Genomic DNA, 6,348 nt, shown 5'->3' on the forward strand with positions numbered 1-6,348 from the left:
AACTGTCTTTAGTGTCTTGGTGCATAATTCATGAACCTATCTAGCTTCCATCCTCCCACTTCCCCAGAAGTCTCTTCCGGAAGCCCGGGAGCGCTCTCCTGATGCTCAGCTTCAGCCCTTTAACAGACGCTGCCTTCACGTCCGGTTTCACGTCGACCGAGCGCTCCACCGGTCCCCGGGTAGGAGCTACTTCCGCCCTTACGTGTCGTAACTTCTGCCCTTAAGATGTCCGAGCCCTAACAGCACCGGATGTGTTCGAGCGGCTCTCGGAAGTGACTCGGACTCTGACCTGTCCCCCCCCCTTTCCTTTCCTACTGCCGCCCTTCCCCCGCTACTTTCCTCCCCCCCCCCCGTTTTCGTTTCCGGCTCTCCCGCCTTCTCCGCGAAACGACTGCACATTGAAGCTTTGGGGGGGGGGGGGGTGGGCGTGGAGGACTCGGGGTTCCCGGGAGCACGAGCCGCAGCACCACTTCCGGGTGAGTGTCCAGGAGGGCGGGGGCCCCCCCACACCTCGCCTCGCGCCCCCGCCCTGCGGGTGTCTCGCGCGCCGCCCGGCCGAGCGTCGGGGTCCGTCTGGCGCCTGCGGTGCATGCCGGCGCGCCCCGCCTCGCGGTTCCGAGCCCGCGCCCCGCGGGTCCTCCTGCTCCCTCGGCTCCTTCCTTCCCGGGTGACCGCCGCCCCTCCTGCGCGCTGGCTCTGGCGCTGGCGCCGGCGTCGCCGCCGCCGCCGCCTGGTGAGTGTCGCGCCGCTGCAGTCGGTGCGCGCCGCTGCCCCTCGCTCCTCCCCCCTCCCCCTTTTCCTCGGGCGATTGGGGAGGGGGGGTCCACGATGGGACTGTGAGTGCGACTGTCCCGGAACCGGAAGTGGCGGCGGTGGAGGAGCGGGCGCTGAGGAGGAATGGGGGGGGTTTAGGGGGCGGGTGCCTGTCTAGTGGGTGGCAGAGTTCAGCTCCCTGGAGGGGTGAAGGAGGGACGTCCCAGAGACCGGTCTTTGAGGAAGGAGTGGGACTTGACATCGGGAGGAAGGACGGGGTTCGGTGTCTCGGGGGAGCAAAGGTTTTAGGGGGACAGCTGGGAGCCTCCAGTATATAGACCACTGAAGGTTGAAGGAAGTACTTCTTGGCACAAGGCCTTGGGTAGGAAGGGGGCGAAGTCCTAGCTGAAGTGTGTGTGTTGGGGGGTTGGGGGGGCGAGGCTAGAGGAAGTGGCTGGGCCCGAACTTGGCACTGTGCCTGACACAGGGCTAGGGCATCCCCCCTACCCTCAGCTTTGCTTTCTAAAGCCACATCCCAGGAGCAGGGACCCTCCTTCACCTCTGACTCCTGGCTCCCTGTAGCCCTGGGGGGGAATGAAGAATTAAGTGTCTGAGCCCAGGAGTGGAACCCAAATGCTGCTAATAGAATTCATCTTAGTTTTGGGGAACTGGCTTTATTTCCCTTATGTACACTTAGTGGGTGTCACTCAACGCCTGTGACTCTCGCCCTTCCATCCTTGGGTTGTTGGTTGGGGAAGCTGTCTGCTTTCCAAATTGCTGACAGTCAACTTGTGAGGCTCTCCACAGTTCTCTGGTGGCCTTTACATACTGGCCTCTGTAACCTAGACAATTTTGTTTCCAGAAAGTTCAGGAGCCCTGGAAAGGAGAAGGAATAAGACGACAGGAGGAAGAGAGAGAGAGGGTAAGACAATCTTGGTTTAATGATTTGGGGAGAGATGGGGTCATCTCAAATGGGTTTTCTTTTTCTTTTTTTTTCCTTTACAGTGTGATAGAATTATTGAAGTTACCAACACCAGCGCTTGCAGTGAGAGAGATAAAAGCCTTTTCTTATTGTTTCCCATAGTACCCAGGAGGTTTTTGTGTAAGAAATTGGTAGTTTCTTTGTTACCTTTTCATGGCCACTGGTACTCCACAGGAATAAAACGTGAAATACTCAGGTGAAGCCACTAAATGGGCTTCCATTTTGTCAAGAGATGTATTCTGCTGTGGAGACACAGTGACTCTGATTACAGTATAGTCTTTATGGTGTCACCTAGAGAAACAACAGAGGCAAGTTTGGAGTTTCCCATTCTTGGTGTTCAGTGGAGTGTTTGAGTAGCTCTGTTGAGTGATGTAGACTCTAACATGAGACAATTTGAGTTTGATGTGTCAGGTAATATTTTTCAGGGAATACTGCTTCTTGGATAGTTTGAAATAAAAGAGATAAAATTATATGCTGTCTGCTCTAGTAAATCTGGGAGAAATCAAAGTGATACCTGATGCTAATATTGAAACCTTTCTATTTTTTTCGGGGGAGGGAAACAAAAANTTTTGTTATGAAGCCCAAGCTAGTGTGGAACTCACTAAGTAAACCAGTTTGGCCTCGCACTTGAGGCCATCACTTCTCCCTGTGCAACCTAAGTGTTTGGACTACAGGCATATGCCACTATGAATGGCAATGAGAAAGGTTCTTTAGTTGAAAAAATAGCAGTTAAACACAACAGTTAGGAGCACTGGTTGCTCTTCCAGAGGTCCTGAGTTCAAGCTCAGCACCCCCCATGGCAGCTCACAACTGTCTGTAACTGTAGTCCCATGGGATCGATGCCCTCCTCTGTTAAATAGATTTAACATGCTTAAATCCATAAATAAACAAATCTTTAAAAACAGCAGCACTGGAGGGCAGGAGAGACAGTCGGGTTGGTAAAGTACTTGTCATGTGAACATGAAGACCCAGGCTTGCTGCCCAGAGTCCAGACAGGAAAGCAGGGCGCAGTGGACCCAGCGCTGGGAAGGCAGAGACAGGTAGATGGATCCCTGGTGCTTACGAGCTAGCTAGCCAGCTTACCAAAATTGGGGAGGCCTAGGTTAGCAAAAGACCCAGTGTGTAAAAATAAACCGGATAGCACCTGAGGAATGACTCCTGAGGTTGTCTTCTGACTTCTATGTTCACTTTCTAAACACAAAAGACAAGATAGCAGGTAATATAAACTGAGCCTCCCCGAATTCTCACGAATTCTCGCCGTGACCTCTCACCTTTGAGTGGTGGGAAACACCTTAAGTGGCAGCGTAGGACAGAGGAGTGCAGGAGTGCTCACCCTACTGTCAGCATCTCCTCGCTGCCAGTAACTCCCCTGGAAAACAAATCTTTGTACTTTTAAAATTTGGTTTTTATTTAATTTGTTTATGTTTGGGGAGGTGGTCAGAGGACAAGTTTGAGGGAGTTGTAGATTCTGAGGCCCAAGCTCAAGTCATTCGGCCTGGTGGCAAGTGGCTTTTTCTGCTGAGCCAGCTAGGCAGCTGTCTTTTTTTACTTTACTTTTTAAGATAGGNCAGCATGTTGCCACAGATGACCTTGAACTTGTGATCCTCCTGCCTCCGTCCGAATGCTGGAGTTAGCAGCTTTACCTCACCCAGGTTAAGTGGTGGTGGGAATCAATCCCAGAGGTTTATGCATGCCAGGCAAGTGCTCTACCAGCTGAGCCGTATCACCAGCCGGAGCCCGGGGACTGGGAAGAAAAGTGATCATTTCATTATGATTTACTCTTCTCCGTTCTGTGGCGCTAGCCTTCCCTTCTTACTAAGTAGTCGAGGCCTGATGGGGGAGCAAAGTTGAAGCTCATTTTGAATCTGAACTCTTTCCTCTTACTCCTTCTCTGGAGCTATAAGAGAAGTCTTCTACTTGTTCCCAAGTCCGAGAGCAGAGCCGGTTCTCTGGTTCTTTTCCTTNCTTTCTTTNTTTTGTTTGTTTGTCGTGTAGCCCAGGTTGGTTTTTGCATATGGAAGGTGTGGCAGTGAAAAGAAGAAATATGTGTGTGGGTGCTTCTGCCATGGTACAAGGACAGTGGTCAGATGTCAGCTGCTGGAAGTCGGTTCTACCCTGTGGGTTCTGAGCATCAAAGTTAGGTCATTGTGTCTGGTGACAATCACTTTTGTCTGCTGAGCCATATTGACAGCTCTAGATGGGTCTTGATCTGGAGGTCATAATCTTCCTGCCCCAGCTTCCTAAGTGCTGGGGTTGGAAGCATGTGCCCCCACACCTGGCCCGTTTTATTTTTGTAGTATGTGTGGTTGTTTGTCAGCATGTATACCTGTGTACCACTGGCATGCCTAGCGGCTATGGAGGACAGAAGAGAGCATTGACTTTCCTGAACCTGAAGTTACAGGTGGTTGTGAGCTGCTGTGTGGATGCTGGGAATTGAACCCTGGAGAGAGTGGCAGGTGCGGTGAGTGCTTGTCACACTGAGCCTCTTTCAGGCCATCGCTCCTGCTTCTTGTTTATGTCTTTATTTTTGAGAGGAGGTCTCGCTACATAGACCAGGCTAGTCTCAGACTCACCGGGACCCTCCTGTTTCTGTCTCCTGAATGCTGGGATTAAAGGCTGCACCAGCCACCACAGTGAGCTCTTTGTTGTTGAATGTGCCCGCATAATTAAATAAAACTGGGAAAGATGTTTTGTGGAGAGATGGTGTCCCCTGTAATATCAGTAGCCGTCTTGAAATTGTGAGAACGTTAGGGAGAGAGAGTGGGAAGATGGGAATGGGAATCTGAGAGGTGGGAACCTGAGAGGTAGGCATCTGGGGGCACCATTTGCATTGCAGTTTAGCCATGGCCTTCATTCTTGGCTGTCTAGTCAATCTCATACCAAGGAATATATGGATTTTGGATAACTTATCAGTAGAAAGGTAGTTATAGCCTTTTGGTTTTTTGTTTGTTTGTTTTGGTTTTTTGAGACAGGGTTTCTCTGTATAGCCCTGGCTGGCCTGGAACTCACTTTGTAGACCAGGCTAGCCTTGAACTCAGAAATCCGCCTGCCTCTGCCTCCCGAGTGCAGGGATTAAAGGTGTGCGCCACCACGGCCGGCATTTTTTTTTTTTTTTTTTTTACATTTACTTTAGTGTGTGCTTGCACAAATATGAGACATAGCACACATGTTGTAGTGAGGACAAGTTGGAGGAGTTGGTTCTTTCCCTCTACCATGCACACTCTGGTGATGGAGCTCAGGTTGTTAGACTCGGAAGCAAGCAATCTCACCTGCTAACACTGTTGTCATGTCTGTCGTTTTTGAGGTAGGGTCACACTTGGTATCCAAATTGGCCTGGAACCATGTAGGGCCGACTAATCACAGTAGTCCTCCTGTCTGAGTCTCTCAAGTGCCTCNGTCCTAGGCAAGAGCTCCTGTGCCCTACAGATTACAGCACTTTCCTCACGTGTCATTTTACAGCTACATATGTATGCTTCCTTCCTGAGCACTAATTGTTATGTGCTTGGTTTGGGCTGACCTGTTAATGAGAAGTGCCTCTTTATTTTATTTTATTTTATTTTGAGACAATCTTATTATGAATCCTTGGCTGGAACTATGGAGACCAAGCTGGCCTTGAACTTACCAAGTCCCTTTTGCCTCTGCGTCCTCATTGCTGCTGATATTTAAACCATGTGCCATTATGACTGGCAGGTTGAGGTTTTATTTTATTTTAAAATTTGTATTACATTTTTCATATGGGTGCACCACAGATCACATGTGTACTTATATTTTTGTCCCAGTTATTCTCTATATTGTGTGAGTCCTGCAGAGTAAACTCAGGTTGTTAGGCATGGCAGGAAGTGCCATTACCATCTGACTCTTGGTTACTTTAAAAAGTATGTTAACGTGTGTAGGAACATTTTGCTTACATGTTTGTATTTGTACCATGTATGTGCCTGCTGTGTCAAGATTAGGGAATGGATGGTTGCAAGACACTATGTGCTAGGAACTGGTCCTGCGTCTTCTGTAAGAATAAGGACTTTGAATTTCTGAGGCATCTCTTCAACCCTGGCTTAGAGTTCAACCCTGTTTAAAACTATTCATTTATTTTTTTGAGATAGGGTTTCCTGTATCCTAGACTGGCTTCAAGCATCCTGGCTGTAGCCTAGGATGGTCTTGAGGTCCTTTTTTAAAAATTATGTGTATGTGTGGTTATGTCTATGTAAGTACTCATGCCCTCAGAGCAGAGGATTCGGATCCCTCTGGAGCTGGACTTGAGGCAGTTGTGACCCATCTGATGTGGGTGCTAGGAACCAAATTTGGGTCTGCTACAAAAGCAACATACACTTTTAACCCCTAAGTTTGCTCTCTTGCCCCAACCCTTACTTCTTTTCTTGCTTCCACCTTCTCATTAGCCTCCTAATGAACTGTGTCTTTAATAGGCCATTCCACCATTCAGTCAGATCAGCTGCATCAGGATGGTGGGGAATATAGTAGGATCATGGAGTCCATGAACGTGGGCCCGCTGTCACAGTTTGTGTCTGGGAAGTCAGTTCCTTGGTCAGAAGCAGTTTGGTGTGGAATCCCATGATAGTGGATAACGGGTGGAAACAAAACAAAACAAAACAGATTTT

General features: G+C 49.3%; 1 protein-coding gene across 10 annotated transcripts in view; it reads left to right on the forward strand.

Moving 5' to 3' along the window:
• The first annotated feature begins 230 nt into the window (after positions 1-230).
• Positions 231-6,348, forward strand: part of Znf384 (zinc finger protein 384) — a 30,173-nt gene continuing 24,055 nt past the window's right edge. For 4 of the 10 annotated variants that reach the window (XM_021165231.2, XM_021165234.2, XM_021165233.2 and 1 more), the window contains exons 1-2: positions 887-1,135; positions 1,616-1,675. The gene's annotated coding sequence lies outside the window, so the exon portion shown is untranslated. Of the gene's footprint in view, positions 734-782; positions 837-886; positions 1,136-1,615; positions 1,676-6,348 lie in introns of those variants that run through there. The other 6 variants (XM_029478586.1, XM_029478589.1, XM_029478590.1 and 3 more) reach the window with 6 other exon arrangements.

Source organism: Mus caroli, chromosome 6 (genome assembly GCF_900094665.2).
Source record: "Mus caroli chromosome 6, CAROLI_EIJ_v1.1, whole genome shotgun sequence".
In the NCBI taxonomy this organism is placed as follows: domain Eukaryota; kingdom Metazoa; phylum Chordata; class Mammalia; order Rodentia; family Muridae; genus Mus; species Mus caroli.